This window comes from Limulus polyphemus, unplaced genomic scaffold (genome assembly GCF_000517525.1).
Source record: "Limulus polyphemus unplaced genomic scaffold, Limulus_polyphemus-2.1.2 Scaffold183, whole genome shotgun sequence".
NCBI classification, from domain to species: domain Eukaryota; kingdom Metazoa; phylum Arthropoda; class Merostomata; order Xiphosura; family Limulidae; genus Limulus; species Limulus polyphemus.
This window is the reverse complement of record NW_013665793.1, coordinates 490,208-503,448: the sequence shown is the minus strand read 5'-3', so window position 1 is coordinate 503,448 and position 13,241 is coordinate 490,208. Positions and strand designations below refer to the sequence as shown.

General features: G+C 31.9%; 1 long non-coding RNA gene across 1 annotated transcript in view; it reads right to left on the bottom strand.

The window, feature by feature from the left end:
* LOC111084952 overlaps positions 1-13,241 on the bottom strand; it is a 64,458-nt gene that overhangs the window by 14,960 nt on the left and 36,257 nt on the right. The window contains exon 2 of the long non-coding RNA XR_002609828.1: positions 3,118-3,265. This is a non-coding gene — a long non-coding RNA (uncharacterized LOC111084952). The remainder of the gene's footprint in view (positions 1-3,117; positions 3,266-13,241) is intronic.

Genomic DNA, 13,241 nt, shown 5'->3' with positions numbered 1-13,241 from the left:
GTATATATATATATATATATATATATGTATATATACTGCTAGATTGTGTGGCGGGATGTATATATATTGCCAGATTGTGTATCGGGATGTATATATATATATTCACATTTCTTTACAATGAAATAGCAGTACTTATCTCATTATTGTTTTCTTTTTTTATTATGAAATGTATTAATATAAATTATTATAATCCCAACAGATTAGCTATGCAGATAACTTTGTTTACATGTAACCATGGTAAGAAACTGGCGCGTTTATATTAAAAATTAATAAACATTTGATTAGTATTTAATGAAATGTAGTGTTTTATATAATCGTGTATATAAAACTTGAAACTTATATAATGCATTACAGTTTAATAAGTACATCGGTTAAGAATTATGTACAAAACAGACGATTTTTTATCAAGAAAGTTGACATTCTTAAAAAATGACAGTGGGTGAGGTTTTTTGTTCCTGTTCTTTTTTTTTTCTAGTTTCACGACATATTTCCCTTCTTTCCGTCCGTAAAAAAAAAAATGATTACTTACTCATCTGACAAAGATTGTTCTGCCTGTCTCGTAGAACAGCCATCTATGAGAGTTTACGACTTTTAACATATGTACTAAGTCGGTTGAAGATTAATCGTAAAAGATCAAAATAAAATCTGAAAGATCAAAAGTCATTTTTACGATTTGAAAATAGTAAACTACAGGCTGTAAAGTTCCTTATGGTTGTTTTTTTCTATTCATCGGATTATGGGCAGGAAGTTAAAATGCCTTGTATATTTGTTTTGCGATATTCGTACAAAACTACTCAAGGGATTTCTGCACTTGCCGTTCCTAATTTTGAACTGTCAGACAAGAAAAAAATCTTCTAGTCAGCTAACTCTTGGGCTAGTCTTGTCAGGCCCTAACAGTGCTTGGAGTTTGGCCGTCACCCTTATAACGCACCAAGGGCCCCAAAGCGCGAAGCGCGACTTTTGTTTTTGCGATAACGGAACACGAACGCTGGACGCATACACCTGTATACAGGACACGAACTGGGGACCCGTACATCCGTATACGGTGCGCTGAACAACTGGGCCCACTCAAAAAAACCAGAACCGATCACTAAGAACTTAATTCACTAAAGTAAGCGGAAAAATAACAATACTTTAATTCGCTAAAAATAGTTTCAATTTTCAATTATAAACTTATAAGGAAAAAATCTAACATAACCAAAAGCTCTACTAAAGACTGACTGAAAAATAAGCATGACACAATACAGAGAGAATCTTAGACTAACTTGTGCATTAAAAACATGAAAAGCATCCTCGTTATTTTTTTTACTGAGTTGCTTTGCGTGCATATATTCTATATATCGATCCATCTACATATACCTGTAAACCACAGAACATTTCTTTTTAATGTAATATTCAAGTATGATGAGGTATTTAACGTGTATAAAATGGGGACCTTTTACTTCCCTTCAATTTGCACTAAATATATCAGCAAAAACTCCAAGTTTTTACACTTTCTTAATTTATTCAGCAGGTGTAACACCTTCAGATTCCCGTTTTTTATGGTAATTCTTTATCCAGGGACGTTTGGACAACCTATTGCCTGGCTTATGAAGTTCCGTGCCTTTCATACAAGTAACCCAGATTGAATATTTCGGTGTTTTGATAAGTAGTGGTTGCTGTGATGCGATATAACCATCCAATAATAAGAAGAACGTTTTTTTGTGTGTTTTTTTTACTGAATCCGTATATATACACACAATAGATCAGCTTAATAATGTTTCTTCTCTGCTCTTTACTTTCAGGACTGATGCAGGCACTTAATGTTTTTATTTCTAAAATAGGCAACGCTATTGTACAGACGTCACGTTTCCCAAACAGAAAATACTTTCCAAATAACTCGCTTCAAGCTGGACATTTGTCATTAAGTTGAATGAGCAGTAAATAGGATCTGCATGAGACTAGTTTTCCTCTCTTTGATTAACATCACAAAATACCAAATCTAGAAGCTTCAAATATATTATATCTTAATAGTTTCTACTTGAGGTTTACTTACTGATTATAAGTATTATTTTATTTCGAGTTATAGCTTTTACAGTAAGGAAGGGTATTTTAAAAACAGGCTCGACGTTTCAATCGCTGGTGTGATCATTCTTATGTACTTGAGAATGATCGCACCGGTGAACCTGTTTTAAAAATATTCTTCCTTACTGTAACTTGTAATAAAATATTATTATACCTTACGATGTGTGAATTCATTTGTCGTTTGGCATATATATATATATGATGATGAACAAATACACTTTAAAAGAAATTGTTATAGACAGTATATGTATATATATATATATGTGTGTCTGTGTATATATATGCTACAAAACGCGTTGTCAATAGAAGCACTTAGTTACGATCACTTTAACATAGCAATTAATATACGAATTTAGTTGATGCAACACTTATGTTTACATAAACTTATAGATATACTGCTACCGTGATGTAAATTTGTACGTAGAGCTATGTAATTTGCAACACCTGGCAATTAGGATGAAAAATTCATATAACTCCGTAAAAACGGAGTCTGTTGTTTCATCCAAGTGTTTAGATTCGTCTTGAACAAACCCACCGATCGATTCATTCATCCATCTATCGGCGAGCATTACAAAAGAGAAAAAAATAATTTACCTCGTTTTCATTACAAATTAGTAAACGGTTTTACGAGCATCTTTACATGACCGACTCATGAAGTGACACAATATAAAACCAAAAATATTTGCAGCCAGGAGTTTAGCTTGAATATTTCTTACATAAAAAAAAAAAGAATCTGCAGGACAGTAGGTTAGTGTAAACATAACCTCAGTTTTATGAGCAAGTAAATACAAATAATTTGTCAGAGCGGTTTTACGACCATTTTCTAAGACTCATAAACGCAGAAGTATTGAAGCGGTGAGACGAGTCAAAAGAGTAGAGTGCGGAAGTTTACATACAGAATAAGACTGTGGAAACATATGTATACATATATAAATCTGGGGTGTCCGTTCGGTAAAATCACAACAGCTCCTGTCTTTAAAGATTATTCCTAGCTTCAACAATGTTGAATGGTAATACGGAATTGAGTATTTTGTCTACATACACACCATTTACCTTTTCTGGTCGGTAAAGAATCAAGGTATACATTCCAATTTTCGAAGAACTTGCTTCACAGTGCCGCCATTTTCTTGCTGGCCAAGGTACGTATGTTGTCCAGCTCTTTCGACCATCGTGCACGGTAGACAATAGAATTGAATACTTGCTGAAAGTGAGCATAAGAGAAAAAGACATATTTTAAAACTTAAACACCAGTAAGTCGTGCTGACTTTATTTTATTTAAATGCTATAGAGATACAATGTTTTTTCACTGGAAATAGATGACAGGTGAGTAATTTTTAGAATTTTTTTAAAATATTTGCTAATACTTATAAATCATTAACTATTTCGTTTTTTTATATTTAAAATAGATGTATTTTCGACTAAGCTAACTTGAAGAATAGATAGATAGATATAAAAGCAGATAGTTCAATTATTTGATATACGGAAATCATTTTAAACTACCAATTACCAACTACGTACGTTAAGCTTTTAGAAATGAAATTTTCGTCAGTTTTTAACTTAATGATTTAAAAGGCCATGTGTAATTTATAAAGAGTGGAAAAGACGTAAGCGAATGAGACTTTTAAAAACTGACAAAACTGATGTTCGCTTGCTAGTGTTATAAGTAACTTTCAACATCTACATAAATTGGTTGAAAATATAAAATAATGTTAGAAATACAGAATGATGGTAGCAAAGCTTACTTAGAATTATTATATCTTAAAACCTACTTGTTCTATAAGAAACAATTTCACCAGAAGCGCATAAAAAAAATCATAAGTTTTATTCACAAATGTTTGGAGATGGTATGGGACATATGTCTCTTTTCTCGTAAGTTTGATCTTATTTTACTTCTTAACAATACGACTTTTACTTCACTAATACGAAATTAATGCTATGAATAAGACTGGACTTTCCGTGAAATATATTGTATAGATCAATGAACGCTGTCCAGAATAGATTATAACTAAAATATAGCTTTGTTTGAGGATATGCTTGATATGCAGTTCGGAATGATGTAGTACATCTTAAGAAGGTTCTAATAAAGATCCCAATAAAGGTGGGTTGGTCTTAAAAAATACTTATTTATTTCCAATGAAAGTAATTCTAGCCATTTATTTGTATATTTTCCCTTAAAAGTTGAATGTGTTAGGATATATGTATATACATCGATTTAACATGCTCGACTTCACTGATGTTCGTAGATAGTGTAATATTGCGTAGATAATTTCTAACGAATCAGATTATTACGTTCTTCTTGCTAGCTTCCCAAGTTTTGGATAAGACATTTCAGGCTCGATTAACGTAGCACAATAATCAGCTGTTCCATTCCTTTCCTATGCAGTCATTTTAATCTTATAGAATGTTCTCATTGCGATATTACATAATCTACATAACGCTCCATTTCAGCCCACCAGAAAATGATAAATCTATGTCAAGAGCGCAGAGTTAGTATTGTTACTAAGCCATAAATGTAAGAGAAATTACAAGTCATCATTTTTTTCGCTTTGTTTGGATCTTCAACGCATATTTTATTGGTGTTTGAGAAACCTACACAGTGAATGTTTAGAACATTAAGCGCCATCTATGACGATTTGTAAATTGCCTGTGAGAATAAAGGGAACTTTCTTTCAGTAATCCCAAATGGTATGATAATATTTTAAACTAAGCTGAATTAATAGTATCTAAAATTTGTTTTTAGTATACTGCTAGCGTATAAACTCCGGGAAACTAGAAATTTATTTTTATTTATTACGAATCTTTCCATTCAAAGATAATAGAATTAAACTTAAATATCAAACAAATACTATTTTATACTATTATCACTATTATTATTATAATATTATTTCGTCTGTATAAGAAAGAAATGTGGAAGTAAAAAACAAAGGTTTTATTAACAAAAATTCCCAATTAAAAACGTTTAATGCAAAACATTTAGTTGCACAGCCCACTTTTATTTCAATATATTTATTTTTTCGCCGGTTATTTTCAGAAACATCTAAGTTAGAGATATGCCCTTTTCATTAAATTTTATACAGAATTAACAGATGCAACTAATCCAGGTTTAAAAATAAGTCACCTTCGTTCCATGTGCTGGTAGTATAGCTGGGCCAGTACATAGTTCACGGGATTAACCCATGTAATTAATCCAGGTATAAAGATAAGTCACTTTCGTTCCATGTGCTGGTAATATAGCTGGGCCAGTACACAGGTCACGGTATTAACCCATGTAATTAATCCAGGTATAAAGATAAGTCACTTTCGTTCCATGTGCTGGTAATATAGCTGGGCCAGTACACAGGTCACGGTATTAACCCACGTAATTAATCCAGGTATAAAGATAAGTCACCTTCGTTCCATGTGCTGATAGTATAGCTGGGCCAGTACACAGTTCACGGGTGAATATGTTTCGTACCATTAGCTGCCTAACGTATCATTTGTTTTGAGAATTATTTTACATTATTTATATTTATGCTTTTTTTCTGCTGATTTGCGATCAGTAAAGCTGGTGTTTACACTGTCCTAAATCATTCCACCTTACCAAATTTAAGAAAACTAAGATCTATGATGACTTGAAATTCAATAACCTTTTTCGATAAATTATAATATAATATCATTCAGAAATGAAATACTGACAGTTATATATTTACATTTATCCTAGCACTTGTTATCCGTGTGTTTTATGTTGAAAAATATGCATACATGTATAAAAGAATTTCAGTATATATTTATCTAGTTATCCATCTATAATTGTTAACGTTCTAGATTGTGAATTCAAGAGCTCACATCGGGATGACTGCGGACTTATACTGCTAGAAACCGGGTTTTGATACCCGTGGTAGGCAGAGCACAGATAGTCCTTTGTGTAGCTTTGTACTTAATAACAAACAACAATAGCGAGCTCACATCGCTGCCGAAAAAAAAATCTTTATGTGCAAATTTGGGCCATGATCGTGTTATAAGAGTGACATTTAAATTCTACTATTCGATTCGAGCACCGCCAGTGCTGTTATTGGTTTTTGTTGACTATCTACCTTCCGTTTAATCTCTCTGTTTAACATTACGGACTACTATGAGCAGATAACCCTCTTGTACCTTTGCGCTAGCAGATAACCCTCTTGTACCTTTGCGCTAGCAGATAACCCTCTTGTACCTTTGCGCTAGCATCGGGAACAAACCAAACCTTTCGTTTATCTGACTCTGTATCATTAAAGAATTCGAAGTTAAAGAAACTTTTCATCTTTTACTGTATTTAAAGCGTGGTTCATTTACAAATACCACACACGTTTGTTGTGTTTATATAGAGTAGAGAGTTTGTGACAAATTGAGTATGTAATTATGTAAATTATCTTGCCTATTTCTCAACTTCTAAGCTGCATATGACATCAAATCTGCTGTCCACCTCTCAATCTGCTCCCTGAAATTCCATTAGTATTCTAATGAGCTCCAGCATTCTCTTGTAAAAGCAAACAAAGCGATTTTAAGAAGTACTAAACTTGCATATTTTAAGCGAACAAACAACATTTCATTGTGACAAACAACATTTCTGCAATGAGAATTGTTAACTTTCTAAATCACGACTTTATGAAGTCTAACAGTTTGCCTTTAAGACACAACCTAGTGCAAACATCAAATCAAAGCCCAGAAACGCCAGTGTTTGAGAAAAGTGAATAAAGGCTGATATTTTTATAGGAACATAGGGACGTTGTATCTTGTAAAGAAAGATGTCTTTCAAATGAGACGTCACAGTTGAGCATATAAAAATCAGTAAAATTTTTGAATATTTTATGTCAATATAACTACTATATTCAGAAGTTTGAAGAATGCATGGCCTGGTAGTTAGAGCGCTCGACTCGTAATATGCATGTCTCGGGTTTGAATCCGCCTAACACCAAACAAGTATATATCTGTGTTTTGTTATTCACGTTTTTAGGTTTTGGATAAAGTCGAAACGTATACATCTGTATTATTCACGTTTTTAAGTTTTGGGTAAAGTCGAAACGTATACATCTGTATTATTCACGTTTTTAAGTTTTGTGTAAAGTCGAAACGTATACATCTGTGTTTTGTTATTCACGTTTTTAGGTTTTGGATAAAGTCGAAATGTATAATCTGTGTTTTGTTATTCACGTTTTAAAGTTTTGGGTAAAGTCGAAACGTATACAGCCTGTAAAAGAAAACTTGTAAAGCTTTCTGTCAAAAACATTCTTCAAAAAAGAAGAAAAAGAAATGTGAGAAATACATACAGAACGATTATCATAACCTTAATCTTTAGTCTTGTCATATGCTATGATAATTACAACTCTACATTCGCTAAATCAGTGTCGGGGGATTTTAAAAGCTATATAATTTCTTTTCAGTATATCTATAGCGAACTTTAGCATTTTCCCTGGAACTTATGTGTTCTAAAATTACCTGCCAAAACTGAGTACTGATGTTACTCCTATATCACAAAAACATGTATGTTCAAAGAACTGATCAGCGATTTCTGATTAGATGTATGTGATTTCAATGCAGGTTTCTTTATTGGAAAACTCGTGTTGAAACTGAGGCATATTAATACTGAGTATAAATATATCTAAGCATACTTTCTATTTGCTGTTCAACTGCCAGAAGAATATTTTTTGCACCACAACTTCTTTGTCTCAAACCGTTTACAGGGGTGGGAATTAATTTTGTGGTTTCGCTCTAATTTCAATATCTTGAGTTTCGTATCTAACGTGGCTGCAGTGAAGTTCATCAGAGATAGTATATATTGAACTATGCTTTCCAACACAAATAATAAAATGCTGTTAAAATATTTAGTATTCCTGTTTTGTGTTAAAACGTACATCTTATGACAATCTTTAACACTTGTGTTCGTATAAAACAACAGGTGAAAAACGATCGTAAAAATATGCTTTCATGATTCAATATGCACATGGTTACGGTTTTCTGTAGTTTTACAATATTTGTATTAACAATTTTTAGGTAAACGGTTTATAATAGAGACGTCCAAATAAAATGTGCCTCCTTTTTTAAGTTGTCAAACAACAACATTTTTATCAATCACTGTGTACACAAGCGTTGTACAAAATAATTATTTTTGTTATCCATGTAATAATAGAACGTGATATTGCAGCGTTAGTTGATTAAGAATTATTACTGCACCATATGCGGATATAGATTATTAAGAATTATTACTGAACCATGTGCGGATATAGATAATTAAGGATTATTACTGAACCATGTGCGGATATAGATGATTAAGGATTATTACTGAACCATGTGCGGATATAGATGATTAAGGATTATTACTGAACCATGTGCGGATATAGATGATTAAGAATTATTACTGAACCATATGCGGATATAGATAATTAAGGATTATTACTGCACCATATGCGGATATAGATAATTAAGGATTATTACTGAACCATGTGCGGATATAGATGATTAAGGATTATTACTGAACCATGTGCGGATATAGATGATTAAGAATTATTACTGAACCATATGCGGATATAGATGATTAAGAATTATTACTGAACCGTGTGTGGATATAGATGATTAAGGGTTATTACTGAACCATATACGGATATAGATGATTAAGGCTATTACTGAACCAAATGCGGATATAGATGATTAAGAATTATTACTGAACCATGTGCGGATATAGATGATTAAGGATTATTACTGAACCAAATGCGGACATAGATGATTAAGAATTATTACTGAACCATATACGGATATAGATGATTAAGGATTATTACTGAACCATATGCGGATATAGACTTTTGATAAATATGCTTTTTATAAAACATGATTTGATATTTGTTCGAATCACAATAACAAAATCGTATTTATATGAGATATTTTCTTGAATTTAAAGGACGACCAGAGGTAATATAAAACTATAATAATAACAAACTGTTCTTCTTTTATTAATATTTGCAAGGAGGCTATTATTAAATTCCCTTTGTGAATCCTGCTGTCTTTCTTCTCCTGTTTATATAGTAGTTACTCTAAATGTAGATAGCAACGTACATAGCAAATCAACTGAGAAAAAAAGGTACATCAAACATGTCAGCGAGCCACAGTGGACCTGTTTTCTTAAGCAACTGCCACTTTCGTTCAATAAAAACATTTCTACATTCTAGTTGAAGCACGCGGTATGAAGTTTTTTTGGTTTTTAGAATAGTTTATTTTTACAATTGGTATTTAAGATGCTGACAGCTCATGTCGAAATAATATATGTACAATATATAGATAGATAATGTCCAACGTGGTGAGGAAATTGATTAACTCATTTTTTTCTTTGAACTACCGAAGACAGATGGATAGGCTTTAACTATTTTCAAATTAAGAAACCAGTTGTAAAATAATCTAAACTGGTTTTCCAGATATTTCATATAGCTATACAAAATATAAGTAGAAAAATGCACAGGTTATAAAATAAGGAAATTAGACTTTTAGAAAAAAAAATCACTTTTCACCTTTAAAACTACGGTAGTAACTTATGGCTTTAAAAAGTTTGTTTGTTTGTAATTAAGCACAAAGCTACACAATATGCTATCTGTGCTCTGCCCACCACGGGTATCGAAACTCGGATTCTAGAGTTATGAATCTGCAGACATACCGCTGTGCCACTGGGGGGCGGCTTTAAAAAGAAGGCTTACTTAAAACGTCGCCAAGTAAATAAATTATTATCATAGTTTTTAAATGTGTTTTTTAAAGTCTAATTTCTATACAAAATAAAAATTGGGCAAAGTTATATTTATTTTTTATAATAATAATGATTATATAATATTCAGAAATATTTGTCAAATATATGGATGATACAATAAATTCTGTTTATTTTTGTTTTTGTTTTCGTGGACATTTCTACGAATTTCAGAATGGTGATCCATTTATTATATTTCCTGGCGTTTCTGTTTTGTTGTTGTTTATCATATTTCTTGGCATTTTTGTTTTGTTGTTGTTTATCATAGTTCTTGGCGATTTTGTTTTGTTGTTGTTTATTATATTTCCTGGCGATTTTGTTTTGTTGTTGTTTATTATATTTCCTGGCGATTTTGTTTTGTTGTTGTTTATTATATTTCCTGGCGATTTTGTTTTGTTGTTGTTTATTATATTTCCTGGCGATTTTGTTTTATTTTGTTTTTTAATTTATCCTTCAAAAATTACTTCTAAAATATTCTACTTTTTTTTTTGCTTTTCGCAAAAAGCAACAATTTCAACATGAAGACAAAACGTGGTCGATTATTTACTCCATTTTGCGATTTCATCTTAAATGTTCACGTATTGTTGCTAAAAGAAGATGGAGAAATATGTCTGACATGTTCCATATTTTGTTGGGTATATATACTTTGTTGTCTTTATGTCGATGTCAGATTAAAATACTGAAAATAAATCAAATTTTATGTAATGATCTTAGACTTCCAAAGTCATTTTAATTTTACTTCTAATCAACTGAGGAACAATGTCATTCTTTTTTCTTTGCGAAAACTCCGTTAGGGCCACCTAGTAGTAAGATTTGATACAATAAAATTTTTCACCTTCTGTGGTGACACTACACGTAATGTCCAGCTATGCGTTTTGTTGCACAATAAATTTTGACAGAATGATATTGATCAATATTCATTCATGTTTAACAAGTCAAATGCCCTCTTAATTCTAACTATTCCATAATCACCCGTTCTTGTTGAAGGCAGTCATATCGCAAAATGACTTCGAATATATAAGTTTTAAAAATCATCGCATATTTTAAAGAAAGTTTGTATTAAAACGTTAAAAGATTATTCATTATTAAAACTTGTAAAATATTTACTTGCAACTAAACTAAACAGATTCCCGTGAACTACAGGAACATGAAGACTGTACGTATTTAAGTTTAAAAAAGTACTTATTGCTAATTTTACCTATGAGAACTCTCTATATATACTTTCTAAAGTTTCTGATTCATATCTGAGATAACAGGTCATTTGGTAAGTCAGTATCCTATTTAATAATCTAATTTATTTATAGTAATCCAGGAAATCTGAACGCTTGAACTGAACAAAAGGATTGAGTTTTCTGCTTAATAGTTTCGGTACGTGGTATTCCTACGCAAATACAATATCCGTAATAAATAATATATAGTTAACGTTACGTTATATTGAAAGTATTAATTACAATATAACATATTATATAGAAGTTAATGTATATGATATTCTTTCACAGATACAAATAAAAATAGTGATGTAATAATTTATAGAAGATATGAACAATATTTTTTTATCCTGAACACTCTATGGGAAACATTGAAATCATCCTGAACCATGTAAGTATAATTCCGTTGATAGTAAGCAGGAAGACTGGGAGTTTAAGAACATATAAAGAGTCAGGCAAGGTTTTCCTCAGGGCCTTAAATAGGTAAAAGGTCAAATATGCAAGCCTCTCTCGTTACTTTTTTGGTAGGTCAGTACTGAGCACGTGCCTTAGAATTGGGGATTTGTTAATGTTAATCCTCATTCTAAGGGGGTGGGGTGGTGTAAATAGATAATTGAAATCACAACACCTTAGACACCGTGACCTAATGAAAGCCTCACTGTACATGAAAACTGAAACGTTGACAAACGAAACGAAAACTCGTCAAATAGCCTCCTTTCCATAGAAGGTTCTTAAGATGACAAAAACACTACCTAAACATACACTAAAGGAATTTTAAAAGGGGAGATCTTACCTTATTAGTTTGTTATCTTTTTCGACGATGTTACTTATTTGATAAAGTGCCACACAAAAGATTAGCTAAGAAAATCACATCGGCATGGGTTGGCATGGTTATTAGATTATAGGGTCATTACTTGGGCTTTAGCTCTTTCTTATTTACATTAATGATATTGAAAGGATGGTAATTACTAAATTAGTAACATTTGCCGACCACATTAGCTCTTGAGTATTTTGGGCTGTATTGAGGATGTTAATGTTCTACGGAATGAGTTAGATCAAGTATCTGATAAATGATCTTTAATCACAATAGGAGCAAGGTAATGTATTTTGGGTTATCATAATTTGTATCACTTCAACCTTCGAAGAATAGTGTATAAGTCAGTCACATCATTGAAATAATGTTGTTTTTTTTATTAGTAGTAGGTTAAAGACTTTTAGGATTCATTTATACATGTACTGATTCCAAGTTAAAAGACTTTTAGGATTCATTTATAGATGTACTGATTCCAAGTTAAAAGACTTTTAGGATTCATTTATAGATGCACTGATTCCAAGTTAAAAGACTTTTAGGATGTATTTATAGATGTACTGATTCCAAGTTAAAAGAAGTAATTGCCTTTATATATAAATCATTAGTTAGTCCTTACGTAGAATACTGTGCACAGTTTTGGTTTCCTTATCTAAAACGAGATACTGAATTATTGGAAAGGGTAATAGGATTATTTCTAGAATTGAACTGTTATCTTACAACGATAGGTTAAGATATCTTAATATATTTTCTCTTGAGAAAAGAAGGGTAAGAAGGGATCTTGTTGAAGTTTAGAAAATTATCTATAGGATTAATAGGACTCTAATTTTGTTTTCTATGTTCTAACGATAATAGGACGAGAGGACACAAGTTTAAGATTTGGGAAATATATGTTACGCCCCAGTTAAAACAGTTTTATTTTTCTAACAGAATGATTGACTTATGGAATCGGTTACTGGTTGCCGTTGGCACTAGTGGAGACCAGCACTTTGCAGGTGGGGAATCTATGATTTCCTGAAAGTATATTGGATGGGTTTCAATTTTTACCTTTTTCAAAGGTGGGGGTGCAAGGACAGCCTTGAAGGACTAAATAGCCTTTGTTGTACATAGGTTGTGTTATATATCACTCCGCCATACGGATTACTCTCGAACGAACGTTTCTACATCTGTTTTTGATATATGTGGACATAAAACTACAAGTGTGTTCCACGGATATAACTGGTAGATTTTAAGGTTCTCATGAGTTGAACGAACTCCTAGCACGTGTACGTTACCTATTAAATTAGTTACACCCATTCATCCAGTTTACTAAAAGTTTATTTTTGCCCAGAAGTGTTGTAAACATTCAACCAAATAGCTTCTGAATGCAAATAAATTACATTAGATACAAAGTATAAAAGACTTGATCTTAGAAAACAAC